This window comes from Meles meles, chromosome 6 (assembly GCF_922984935.1).
Source record: "Meles meles chromosome 6, mMelMel3.1 paternal haplotype, whole genome shotgun sequence".
Taxonomy (NCBI): Eukaryota; Metazoa; Chordata; class Mammalia; order Carnivora; family Mustelidae; genus Meles; species Meles meles.
Genome location: NC_060071.1, coordinates 50,289,471 through 50,303,206, shown reverse-complemented (window position 1 = coordinate 50,303,206; position 13,736 = coordinate 50,289,471). Strand labels below are relative to the sequence as shown.

Below are 13,736 nucleotides of genomic sequence, written 5' to 3'. Positions count from 1 at the left end.
AGGGCTGCAGAATGGGTTCTGAGGGAATCAGGACCCTGTGGCTCTCCTCTGAATCCCACTGGGCTGAAATGTGGAAATGCCATGAAAAACCTCTTGCCCCATTCAGATCCAGAATGAAGACGATTATCGGTGGTTGACCTTTGAGGGCTAGGAGCCCAAACACAATTACTTACAGACACACATTTCTCCAAGCTTCAGACAACCCGTTCGCTTTATTTGTAAGAAACTCCTGGGGAGAGATGTGTATAACACCTTCCCCCTAGTCTGAGCCTTCCTGCTCTAGCTCGAGGAGAAAAGGAGACAAATCACACACATTGCTGCTTTATCCCTGATAAGCAGAAGTAGGTTGGTGAGTCTCCCATTGCTCAGAGGCGCTGGGGAGAGGGGTTCCACTCTCTAGGTCTGGGCCAAGTCTTTTGTTAGGGCTCAGCACCTCCTAGGAGTGCCGGTGGGCTAGCCAGGTGGCCCAAGGTGGGAGAACACTTCCTCCTAGTGGCCCTGCGGGTCTGGGGCCTGGGACAGCTGTGGTCTCAGCCCTGCCTCTGGAGACCTCAGGAAGTCCTTGTTCTCTTCTCTCTGGGCGTCAGTCCGTTTCCTTCTCTTAACCACGCTAGGGAGTTTGACATTCTGCCCCACGTGCTTTCTGGCTTGATGCCCAGCCCCCCACCCCCGGGTTTCACAAACCCCTTTCTGGGGTTCCAGTCTCTAGCCCTGGCCGGTTCTTTCTCTATCCTTAGCCTGTTATCAGCAGGCCTGAGGGGCTCCCCTGGCCTACCTCAGCACCCCCCCCCCCAGGGGGAGACCTCCCATCCTGAGGCAGCCCGCAGGCGGTTCTGACCCACCGGGAGGGAGGAAGGGAGGACACACGACGGTAGAGGTGGGAAAAGATTAAAAGGAAGAGAATAAGCGAAGAGACACAGAGAGGGTATAGAGAGAGGAAAGAGGGGTGGGTGAGGACCGGGCAGAAGGGCGAAAAGGCCGGGTGGAGTGGTAGCGTGGAGAGAAGGGACGCTGGAAAATCTAGAATCGGAGAAGAGGAAACCTAAGGGAAAGCTGGAAAGGGACTGCAAGCTAGGAAAAAGCAGGCGGGCGAGCGAGGGAGAGCAGAGTCTGAAAGGACCTAAGGGGGAGAAGGAGGGAAAGGGGGAGGGAGGGAGCCACGAGCAGGGAGGAGGGAGCTGGGAGGGAAGAGGAGGGAGGGGCCGAGGGAAGAGGAGGGTGGGGGCTGGCTCGGCAGCAGCAGCCGCGGCTCCAGCCGCCCGCCGGCTCGCTCGCTCACTCGCTCACTCGCTCACTGGCTCGTGGAGCCTGCCGCCCGGCTTTCGGCTGCCCGCAGCCCCGGCTCCTGGCCCTGCGCTCTGGCGCGGCTCGGGCTCTGGAGGACAGGACCGCGCGACTGGCCGACCCAGCCCGGGGCGGCCGCCGAAGCAGGTAGGTGGCGTAGCGGGGACTGCGAGGACGCGGAGCCTGGACGCGCGGGGGCCACTCGGAGACGGCGGTTAGGGGCTGCGGTCCCGGGGAGGTGGCTTTGGAGCCCCGCGACTAACTTTCCACCTGCTTCATGGATCTCTGCTGCGCTGCTCGGTGCGGGCTGCGGGAGCCGAGTTTGGCGCGGGGAGCGGGGGTGCGGAGAGAATGCCCAGGCGTGGGAGAACGCCGGGGGGTCCCGGCAGGACGCTGGGCACCCGGCGTGGGCAGGCGCCCGCCCTCCGGCCGCAGTCGGGACGCAGCGCCGGCGGCGGGGAAGACCCGGGCGCAGCGGCGCGGTGCGCTGGTCCGGGGAGGGAGCTCCCTCGCCCCTCGGAGTCTGGGGACTCCCACCCCCGAGCCTCCCCGAGCCGCCCCGGGTGCGCCGACTGAGCGCAGTGCTTCGGGCGCTCTTCCTGCCGGGGTCGCGGCGCGGAGCCTGCGGGGCGCGGCCAGGTTCCCCTCCGGCGCCCGCGGAGCGCCTCTCCGCCGCGGAGCCCCAGCCCGAGCCTGCGCGCTTTTGCTTTTCGCAGGCGCGAAACGGAACGTACACTCCTTTCATTCTTTCTCATCCCGTGGCCCAGATTCTCTTCGGGGAGGTCTGGGACGCGAACAGTCCTGTGGGTTGACTTCCCGGACGTCCCTCCCGCCCTCCGCAGGGACCCCAGCTCCCGAAGTTGAAAGAGAAGCGAGACACTCCCAGTGCGCGCCTGGAGCGCGGTCCCGAAGTTCCCAACTTCTCGCTCAGCCCCGGGCGGTAGTGTTGGAGGTGGGGAAATGGTGGTGGTTGCGGCCCCTTGGAGCTACAGAGCGCAGACGCCTTCCTTTTGGACTTGGTTTATTTTCTCAATATGTTGGAAAAAAAATTCGACCTAAAAAGGTGCAAAATTGTTCCCCCCGGGCGTCAGATCGGTGAGTGTGACGGAGCCGTGACCCGCCGGAAACCTGGGAGTGCGGGACCGGGGCTTGAAGGTTCCCGGAGTCCCCAACTCCGGCGGCTTTCTCCCGGACCTGGGCTCCTCCGCTCCATCATCCGGTAGTTGCTCTCGGGATCCGTTCCTCCTAGCCCGCGCTGCGAGGCTAGTCTGCGTCCTTCCCGCGTGGTCAGGTTCTCTAGAAAAATATTTCAAAGTGGCTCCGCTTCGGGATCTCCCACTCCGTCCGCTCGGGAGCGGATAAAGCAGGGCTTCTGGCGGGTTGCAGGAGGCCTTGGAGTGGTTTGGGATCCCGGCCATCTGGGCTCGCTCTGGCTAGGGTATCCATGCCCAGGCATCAGTATCCCCACCCCCCGCCCTCCACCTCCCCGCGCTTTGCCGGGGAAGCAGGGGTTAATTCCTCGGCCAGGTGTCCAACCTCGAGCGAAGGTCGGCGGTGGCTCTCGGAGCCTGCGGGGGGCGCGGGTCTGCTGGCTTCCGGAGCCCTGGAGACCGGATTCGCCGCGCGTGCGGCTTCCTCGGAGCTAGCGGCCCCTGCCTCGCAGCCTTCTTTGTTGGAGTGCTATTGGACAGATTTCTCTTGAAGGGTTTGGAGCAGGTTTAGTGGGATCGAGAACTGGGGGCATCGAGAAAAGGGTTCCTCCCCGCAGGCGGTCTTCCCTGGACTCCCCGTAGGTTGGGCGGGGTCCCGGGAGGGCTTCGAACCCGACCACCCAAGAACACTCCATCCTCAGTTTGGTGGGTTTTCCCTGGTGCACGCCACACACCTTCTCTTTTGGTTGCTCACAGACTGTTGAAGCCCCTCAACGTTCAAGGTCGGCTCAGTCTCCATCTCTCCCTCCCATCTCCCAGATCAGCAAACTGAGGCTCAGAGACGTGAAAGGACTAGTTTAGAGCTGGTTAAGGGGTGGAGGGGAATGTAAACCAGGTCTTCTGACTCCTAGTTCAGTCCCCCCCCCCCTTTTCTTTTTTTTCTAGAACTCTCATCATCACTTTCTCAGCATGGGGCAGGTCCTTCCAGGCTGGCCACAGTGTGCCCTTGGCAGGTGTTGAGGACTGGTTGTGAGTTTAGAGGTAGTGGACTGGTTTCTGGATTCTCTTGTTAGTCTCTGTGCTGGGATCGCCTCCCAGGATAAATCACGGAGGTGACAGTTTGTTGCATGCCTGCCCTGAAGTCTGCGGGTAAAGGGAGCCCTTAGACCCGGCCCTGCCCCATAAAAGCAACCCATGGGGAGAGCAGCCGTTGTCTTGTAGCCAAGGAAGCTAGACCTTCTCAGGTGAAATCGCTTTTGAAGGGGGCCAAATGATGGGTAGTCTGGAGAAGGGAGGGTTTGGAATTGAGCCTTGGGTAGATTTCCAGGTGGGGGGGGGGAGGATTGTGGGGAACAAGGCTTGAGCACAAAGAGAGGGGCAGGAAAGCTCATGACTTGTTCAGTGACCGGTCAAAGGACTGCAGAGTCAGGGCTGGTGAGAATTTGGCTTTTGAGAGAGAAGCACTAGGACAGTTGAAGGAGCCAGCTCTTCAGAAAACTAACTCCAAACGCATCCCCAGAATCTTCTAGCGCTAAATCTAGGGTGAGCAGTTGGTTGGGAACTCAGCACCCCAGGAGGGAAGGGTTATATTCAGCCTTTTGCTTCTCCTTTACCACTTTCTCCTTGTTCCTTGGGCTTTGAAATAGTTTCTTTGTCCCTTCCCATCCATGACTTTTAGAATTTATTTATTTATTTTTTTAAGATTTTATTTATTTATTTGACAGACAGAGATCACAAGTAGGCAGAGAGGCAGGCAGAGAGAGAGAGAGAGAGAGAGAGAGAGAGAGAGGAGGAAGCAGGCTCCCTGCTGAGCAGAGAGCCTGGATGTGGGATGCAGATGCGGGGCTTGATCCCAGGACCCTGGCAGAGGTTTTAACCCACTGAGCCACCCAGGCGCCCGGACTTTTAGAATTTAGATACTTGAGGGTTTTGAACATACTGTTGGACCTAAGATGGGCAGGGCATTTACTGTGCTAGGAATGTTTAGTCAACAGGTAGTTCTCGAGCTCACTGTTTTTGCCAGGCACTCGTCTAAGTGTTGGGGTTACACTGATGAACCAGACAGGCAGAGTCCCATATCTCATGATGCTGACATTCTAGGCTCCTGTTCTCCGTGAGGTGAAGTCTAGATGTGGAAAGGAGGCAAATACACAAAAGACGTCTGAAGAAATGGGACAATATAACAGAGAATCCTGAGCCTCCCCTCTAGTGGTTCAAGGCTCTGAGGTAAAAGGCTTGAAGCTGTTGGCTATGAGATTTGGAGATTCTGTGGTCTTCCATGACCCCAGCTCCTGGTTGCCAAGGGTAACCCAGAGGCGGCTGCATTGAAGACCTTAGATACGGCTTTGGGGGAAGAGCTCAGCAGAGCTTCTGCCAGTCAGAGCACAGTGGGGAGAGGGCTGGTGAGTGTTGGCAACTGGGATCTTGCTAGGTATCCATAGATACCGGTGCCAGGTAACTATGTACCTCTTCAATTTCAGCATCTACAGCTACTTGAACTCTGTAGCCCCATTATACAGATGGGTAAATGGAGCCCTGACTCTGCAGATTGGGATAGCTATGCCAAAAGGAGCATAGCACTGTAGAGTCCAGGTATCCCTGATCTTTGATTTAATTTAAAATAATGCTGTTTCCTTTCTATTTTGTAGACCAGGGGCTCTTAATTTCACCTGGAAGGCTTATTTAAACACAGATTGCTGGGCTCCGCCCCCATTTCTGATTCAGCGGTCCGGAGTGAGTCCAGTAATTTGAATCTGTAACGAGTTCCCAGGTGAGGTGGAGGTTCTTGGTCTGGGACCACGCTTTAAGAACCACTGTGATAGGGATGCCTGGGTGGCTCAGTGGGTTAAGCCGCTGCTTTCAGCTCAGGTCATGATCCCAGGGTCCTGGGATCGAGTCCTGCATGGCCTCCTTGCTCGGCAGGGAGCCTGCTTCTCTTTCCACCTCTGCCTGCCTCTCTGCCTGCCTGTGTGCTCTCTCTCTCCTTCTGTCTGACAAATAAATAAATTAAAAAAAAAAAAAAAAAGAACCACTGTGGTAGAACAAGGGAAAGTGAGAGATTTTCTTGAGATTATGCCTGCAGTCCAGAAGCCTAGGTGGGACAAAGGCTGTGATTTAGCTCTAGGAACTCCCAGAATTTGCCTATGTGTGATCCCCTCCCCCTGCCCCCCAGGAGGCCATAGAATTAAAAGAATATTTTATCTTCATCAGCACACACAGAGAGAGAATGTATTGCAATATTATTAGGGAATAAATAGGTGCCCTGTGGCTCTGTGGGGGTTTATTATAGCATTGGTTATAATTGAAAAGGTGTCATCTGCTTCGAGAACCCCTCATGAAACTTTCATGGCCTGGGTGGTCAGTGTCCAAAAAGGCATGTCTTCTTCATTTAAAATAAAGTCGGAGAGATTGCTTCTCCTGCTAATGGGACTATCTGTGTTTCATTTCACAGTAACTATGCAATGTGTTCTTAAAGGAGAGAGAGAAAAATTGAACAGCCAGTGTGAACAGAGGGGTTGGAAGAAGTCCACATCACAGGTTTACAGATCTGTTTGTTGAACATTTTGGAATGTTTTGAAACTGTCTGTTTCACCTGTATTTCTGATATGAAGCTGCATCTCAGCAGGAGGAAAGGAGAGTTTGTGTTTCAACTTAGCTGCTTGGGTAAATGTAACAGCACATTTTATCCCCAATGTGTTAATTAAGCCCCAAAGAAAAGAACCATAAAAAGGTTGTTTTCCTAAATGCTGGCATTTTTCATCTGGATCCTATTTATTGATTATTTTACAGTTGAGAAGGAGCAAAAAAAATCATGTTTTTATAGCAAATAAAGCTGGCTACAGTAATTATGCAGGCTCAACATGTCTGTTCGGGTGCAGGAAGTTGGAATTCAGCCTGACTCTCAAACATTTGGGTGAGATCTAATTGAGAAAGACATTTCAAAGAACAAATATTTAGGAATGCGGAGTTCCATTGATGGTCTCTCTGAGCCAAGTGCAAGTATCTTGCTTTTAGCTTGATCCTCAGAAGCTGGGGGATGCTACAGGGAAGGACCTGGTCAGTAATGCTGAGGCCAGAGTCAAATTGTGAGGCTGAAACCTAGAGATCATCAGTGAGGTTTAAGTAAAGGGAAGACAGATGCTGTCAGGGAATATATATGATCTGGAATCGGTGAGCCAAGGGAGAAATCAATCAAATATAGATCGAACACTTATCTGATTGTCTAGTCTCAGGACAGGCACAATGAGGGCTGAGACCAGGACTTTTACTTGTTATATATCTCCCATAATGCTTGGCTGAGGTATCTTTAGGGACAAGAGGCCTCTATTAGAGTGGGTATCAGTCAGGATTGTAGATAGCAGGAAACTTGAACTCCAGGAACTTAGTATCTCCCATTGTAAGAGATGTGGGCTGTGCTGCCCTGAGCTTGGTTCTTTCAGTGGTTCAACAACATTATCAAGATCTAGATTCTTTGCATCTTTCCTTGTTCATAAGGTCACAAGATTGTTGCAATAGCTCCAGCTATTACACCATTATAGTAAGAAGCAGAGGCAGAAAAGGCCGGAGGGGAACCTTTCCCAAAATCCCCTGCGCAGACTTTCCCTCGGGTCTCACTGGCTGGAAATCACATTATCACATATGTCAACCGCAGGCCAGGGAAGACGACCGCCGTCACTGACCTAGAACAATCATGATTTGTGTGTTGGGCCGCAGAGAGGAAGGCTTTTGGAAAGAAGCAACCAATAGTAACCGCTATAGAGTTTTAAGAACTGGGTTTGAATCATCTGTCTACTTTTTAGCCTTGTGACCTAAAGCCTTTTAGTTTTTTGTGCCTCAGTTTACTCATCTGCATAATGGGGATTTATTGGGAAGATAAATCTGAATTCACTCAATAATTACAATTGACTGGTGGTATACAAGAAGTAGACTATTTGAAGGTTTGACTTCTGACATCAAAGAATTATAATCTAGTGCCGGAGGCATGAGATGACTGGACTATCAAATAATTAGAGAACAATCAGAACAATAGTGACAACAAACAATTGGAGTAGGTATATAATTATGACTTGCAGACCAACCGTGGTAGGAGGAGCGTGACATTAGGGGAGCCACAGTCTTTAGGGAAGGCTTCCTGGAGGAGGTGTTTCATAGTGCATACTGGAACTCCAGCATTTAAATGTAGATGGGTTATTAGCTCCTGCGGTCCAAATTGCTTCCTCTTGCCTTTCTCTGTGGTAAAATGGGACCATTAGGCCAAGATGAGATCTTATCTCTACAGTTAGTGTCTTTGACAGTCCAAATGTAGCCAGCTGTGGTTCAGACTGGCAGACAGGTGACAGCGGCTTCCTTACCTGTCTTGGATTCCTGGTTTCTGCTAACCCATCAGTCTCCCCCTCTCATGCTACATTTCAGTTGCCAATTACATATTATTGTTATTACTATTATTATTTGGGTATCTGGCCGCATTGTAAAATTTATATGCCTAAATTGAAATTTGATGTCTTCCCATGTCTCAAGCCATCCACTTGAGTGGATCCTTCATTTTTGTTGTTGGCACCCCCACCTTCCCAGCTGTTTGGGTTCAAAACCTCAGCGACACTTTTGATGCCCGTCCCCTTCCTCTAATTCCAGTATTCATGCACCAACTTTCTTACCTGTCTTGGATCTAAGCCCTCCTTTACGATGTGAGACATCCCCTTTATTCAGGTTCTTTCTGCCTCATGCTGGGCAATGACTCTGGTCTCCTGCTCCCATCTCCCATCCTCCAGGCTCAGGGACATATGTCACAAGGAAGAGTCTCTAGGGCTTTGCAAATAGTACAGTTTGTAATCTGAAGACAGAGGGGGCAGCGAGTCTGGAATCTGGGGCCACAGACACATCGTGTCACCCGGGGGGCCGTTTCCCAGGCTTGCATCTCTCTCTCCTTCAAGTCATCTTAAGACCTTGTTTATTCTCCAGTTGTCATCTACATTTTTCCCTGGAGTCATCAGTGCATGAAGCCCAAACTCCTCAAATAGACATTCGAAAACTTCCACACCCCGTTGCGTCCTGCCTCGCCGTCTTTACCTGCTAGGACCCACCACCCCTGGCTCCTTCAAGCCCGCTTCAAGTTCTGCCCTTCTCCCTGTTTAAGCCGAGCCACCCTTTCCTTCAAGGGCAGTGTCAGAGCCGCGTCCTCATTAGACCTCCCCTGACCACTGGGCCCACAGCGGTCTCGAAACATTGATCTTTCCTTCCCCTGAACTTGTGTAGTAATTACCGCTACACGGCCAATTCCGTACTTAGTAATATGATGCCGCTGTCATTGCTCCGCATCCGGTTGGAACGTTCCTCATCTTCCCAATGGGATGTAAGACGATTGAGGTCTAAGATTGGGTGTGTGTGTGGGGGGGGTCCTTCTTCATATCCAACATCAGGCACTTCCGTGTGTATTTATTGAATTAATAAATCACAGGAATAGGGGAAGTAAAATTATTTACCTGAAAAGTCAGTTCATCTTTTTCTTTTTTTTCTTTTGGTTTAGGGAAGAGACTAAATTTGCTGAATGTCTGCTATATGCTGGTACCACTTCAGGTGATTCTTCAGGACCTGTTTTAAGTCAGCCTTGTAACACCCCTGGGAAGCTGGGGTTATTGCTGTCATTTCACTGATGAGGAAATGGAGCCTGGGAGAGGTGAAGTGGCTTGCCTGTGCTTACTCAGCCAGCAGGAGACAGAGAGAGGGTCAAGGTCAAGCTTTTCCTCTGTGTCTATTTCATATATCTTTAGGGAGGTTCTCCCCACCCTGTGGTGCTCTGTTTTCTCAGACTTTTCCATATTTGCTGTGTCCCCCACCTCCTTCTGTCACTTGTTTCTGATGAGACTCAGACCCTGTTTTGTCCCAAGAGTGTGTCCGGGGGCTTTGAAAACTCTGATGTTTCCCACGACTCTTTCCTGAGGACCCGCTCCTCCTGTTAGGTTGTCGGTCGCATTGATCACTCGGCTTTTTACCTTTTTACCTTGACTGTCTTTCCTGCCGCCCGCAAGCCTGGGCTAGAGACTCCTTTAGAGCAGAAAACACTGTGCTGAGCCATATTTTCTGACCTCCTCTGCCGTTCCTCTCCCTGATCCCACCCTTTGTATCCATCCAGCCTCCCTGCCACCACTCCTCTCCTGGGTCTCGGGTGTCACCTGTGGAAGGAAGACACCGCTGATTTGTCAGCGGGAGTGTAGTCTGTTGGAGGAGTCTGCCGGCCCGGGCAGTTACGACAGGCATTCTTCTGTCCTCTCATTCATTCATTCTGTAAATACTGAACATTGACCACAGGTTCAGCGTAGCAGGGAATGAAATGAAGTCTTTGCCTTCGTGGAGCTTGTATTGAAGTGAGGGGAGACAGATGGTAAAAAACAAACGCATTATATAATATACTTTGTGTGGTTATAGTGAAGAAAGATAGCAAGGGAAAGCGGTGTATGTGGTAATCGGATGCCGCTATCTTACACAATGTGGTCAGGGAAGGCCTCTCTGATGGTGACATTGGAGCAGAGACCGAGAGGAAGGATGCCATGTGGATAACCGGGGCAGAGGGCACTGGGCAGAGGGAAGAGCAAGTGCAAAGGCCCTGAGGTGAGAACTTACCCGGTAAGTCTGAGGATCAGCAAGAAGACCAGAGGGGAGCTTGGTAGGAGGTGAGACTCCGCTCTTCAGCCTCTCCACTGCCTCAGAGACACTGTCATCCTTCTCACAGCTGTGGCCACTGGCTGAAGTGGCCACTCAGTCAGGTCCCACTTGACTGGCACAGCTCAGCTGTGCCCCCCCCACCCCCCACCCTGTAGGGGGCTGCCATCTCTGCCCTCTCTTGTCGGTCTACCTCTGCTCTGAGTTCCTACAACTCTCTCCTCTTCACTATACAACTGAGCCCTTGCTGGCATGCTGGCTGGTCTCCTCCCCCTGGGTGTGTTGGTCACACCTTCCTAATAAACCAGCCCGTGGAAACTGGTTTATCTCCCCTCCCCAGAAGCCAGCCCAGAGTGGGGCTCAATGTCTACCCATTGGTGATACCGGTGTCAGAGGCAGGAAGGATGTGGAAGCGTCTTCACACTAAGCCCAGTGTCCCTGCACAATAGACAGGAAATCTTTTATTCCAGGCATTCTTGGAGCACTCTGAGCTGGGAGCCTCAGGTGCTGCTGGGAGCAGGAAGGAGGAATCTACCTTTCCCAGGAGTTGGCTGCTGCTTTGGCTCTGAGTGGGGGACGGAGAGGAGCTGGGATGTGGAGGAATCCTGCTTCTTTATCAGCATTTTATTGCTCGCTCAGGGAGGACTAAGATGTTTCAGGAGCAAAGGAGGAAGGAATGCATTCACCCGGGGTTCTGGAGACCCTCCCTGGCATCCAGGGCAGGAATTCTGGGTGGGGTGGTTGACTTGTGCGTGACCTTGGCCGAATCATGTAACCTTCGCTTGTTTTGTAGTTTCTTCTCAGCCAAGCCACCTATCTCCCCATCCATTGTTGAAGGAAATGACCAATTAAACCTGATTTTAACAAAAGATTTTATTTGTTCATTTGAGAGAGAGAGAAACAGAACGAGTGGGGTGCAGGGGAGTAGGAGAGGGAGAAGCAAGCTCCCGGCTGAGCAGAGAGCCCGATTCGGGGCTTGATCCCAGGACCTTTAGATTATGACCTGAGCCGAAGGCAGATGCTTAACCTACTGAGCCACCTAGACACCCTCCAATAAACCTGTTTTTGTTTTTTTTTTTTTTTTTAAGGACCTTAACTATTCCCTAGGTTTGTTTCTTATTTATTTATTTGAGAGAGTGTGTGTGCGCGTGTGCATGCACCTGTGTGTGAGCGGGGAAGGGGTGGGGGGAGAGGGACAGAGGGAGAGAATCTTCAAGCAGACACCCTCTGGAGGGGCTCGGAGGACTTGATCCCATGACGCATGAGATCATGACCCCTGCTAAAACTAAAAGCCAGATGCTCAACTGACTGAGCCACCCAGGGGCCCCTCCCCAGATTTGTTTCTGCATTAATTTTCAGGTCAATGGTTTTAAGACTTGAGAAATGTACAGATGGTTCCACTTTAAATGGGGAGAAAGCTTCCCAGACCTCTAATATTGCCTTAAATTATTAATATAATAATATTTAAATATATATAAATACAAAAACCAGGCATAAATAACATATGCTTATAACTCTTACCCATTATTAAACTCCAAACAAGTTTATAAATTAAAATGCAAACTACAAAGCCAATAATATTCAAATTAACAATATTAATTTGACGTGATAGATGCTGTTTTTCCATTAAGATTAAATCACCCCCTTGCTACAGATTGTGGTTTTGGCTGCATGGGGCATTTTGGCTGCTTCCTCAGCCACATGCCCTGTGGTGACTCACCTGTCCTATTACATTTCTCAACCGGAATGACTGTGAAACCTTTGTCCCTACAACCTGCAGGGGGTCATTTGGCTGGCCCTTGGCACAAAAACGCTTGTGTAGTAGGATGCTGCTTTTTCTCATTAGCCCGCACAATTAAAGGAGCTCTGTTTAATTCTAGTGCAACAGCAGACCTTGGTGCAAAGCTGGGCATTGAGACTCAGTATCCCTGCTTGGTTTTGGAAAGAAAAACAACCCTGATTCTTCGAAGAGCCTTGAGCACCCCTCCAAGAGACCAACTGTTGAGCTCTCTGAATAGCGCCCCCAGTGGTCTGAGTCATGCTAGAGCTGCTGCTAATTTTTCAGCAATCACAGTAAAAAAAAGTTCACATTCTGAACCTTTGTTATGTGCTGCTGTTTCAGGAGATGTGTCCGCTAGAGGTAGGTATTATCTCATTGTACCGATGAGAAGGTTGAGGCTAGAGAGATTGACTGGTCAGGGTCCCGTTGATCATTGGCAGCATCTGGTTTCCACCTAAGTCTGTATGACTCCAAACCCATGAACTTCCCACCAGGCTGCACTGCCTTCCCACCTACAGACCCTCACCAGGCTTCATGCATTTTGAGCGATCAGTGCCCAAGGACTTTGGAATAATCAGGAACTCTGAATTCTCACAGTGGTGGGGCAGTTAAGACAAGCTATTTGTGCAAAAAGGAGGAAAGATGCCAGTGAAGAGCAAGAGAGAGCTAAATAACGGCCCTCAGGTCCTCGGGAGGCTTTGGCTGGCAATGCCAGGGGATAGAACCTTCTGTGAAGGCCCCTGGGAAGAGCATAGGTTGGTTCCTGCAGGAGAAGTACCTTAACGGTGCTTACCCTTTTTTTTTTATTTTAAAGGATTTTTATTTTATTTATATGACAGACAGAGATCACAAGTAGGCAGAGAGGCAGGCAGAGAGAGGGGGAAGCAGGCTCCCCGTTGAGCAGAGAGCCCGATGCGGGGCTCGATCCCAGGACCTGGGATCACAACGTGAGCCGAAGGCAGAGGCTTTAACCCACTGAGCCACCCAGGCGCCTGACGATGCTTACCTTTTTTAGGACTTCCCATTTGGGTGAACAGTATTTTTGGTTCATTTGTTTTTAAGTTTGTGGGTTTAAAAAAAAATCATTTTTATTGGGGTAAATAAACATAACATAAAATTTACTGTCTTAACCATTTTTAAGTGTACAGTTTATAGTGTTAAATACTTCGGTAATATTGCGTGGCCAGTGCTATCCATCCGTCTCTGTAGTAATCTGGTTTGTGTTTCACAACAACTCTTCAAAGCAGAGTATTGTTGTCAGAAACAGGGGCCCAGACAGTGCGAGCGACTTGCCCAACGTCATACCCTAAGCCTGGTGCTTGCCTCGCAAAGGTGACTTTGAGTGACAGTGGCAGACTTGGTTTTCCAGGGGCTTGTGTGGGGACCTGTGGTGGTCAGGCTTCCTGAGGTAAGAGCTTGATGGGAGGACTCAGGAGTGCTGTTCTAGAATGGATTTTGTGGGTCAGGGTAGGGGTGACTTACTCCTGTGTATCTAGGACCCACCTTTCCTCAGAGCAAAAACTCTTTTTTTTTTTAAATTTTTAAAAGATTTTATTTATTTATTTGACAGACAGAGATCACAAGTAGGCAGAGAGACAGGCAGAGAGAGAGAGGGAAGCAGGCTTCCTGCCAAGCAGAAAGCCTGATGTGGGGCTCGATCCCAGGACCCTGAGATCATGACCCGAGCTGAAGGCAGAGGCTTAAACCACTGAGCCACCCAGGCGCCCCAAACTCTTCTTATTATTTAAAGATTTTATTTATTTATTTGAGAGAGAGTGTGTGTGCACATGTGGTGGGGGGGCAGAGGGAGAAGCAGACTCCCCACTGAGCAAGAAGCCCTAGGCAGGGCTCGATCCCATGACCTG

The 13,736-nt window shown here is 50.9% G+C and overlaps 1 protein-coding gene across 10 annotated transcripts in view; it reads left to right on the top strand.

Annotated features, from left to right (window-relative positions):
* Positions 1 to 1,279: 1,279 nt before the first annotated feature.
* The window catches only part of MEGF11 (multiple EGF like domains 11), a 351,654-nt gene continuing 339,197 nt past the window's right edge, over positions 1,280 to 13,736 (top strand). For all 10 annotated transcript variants that reach the window (XM_046007979.1, XM_046007977.1, XM_046007986.1 and 7 more), the window contains exon 1: positions 1,280 to 1,431. The gene's annotated coding sequence lies outside the window, so the exon portion shown is untranslated. The remainder of the gene's footprint in view (positions 1,432 to 13,736) is intronic.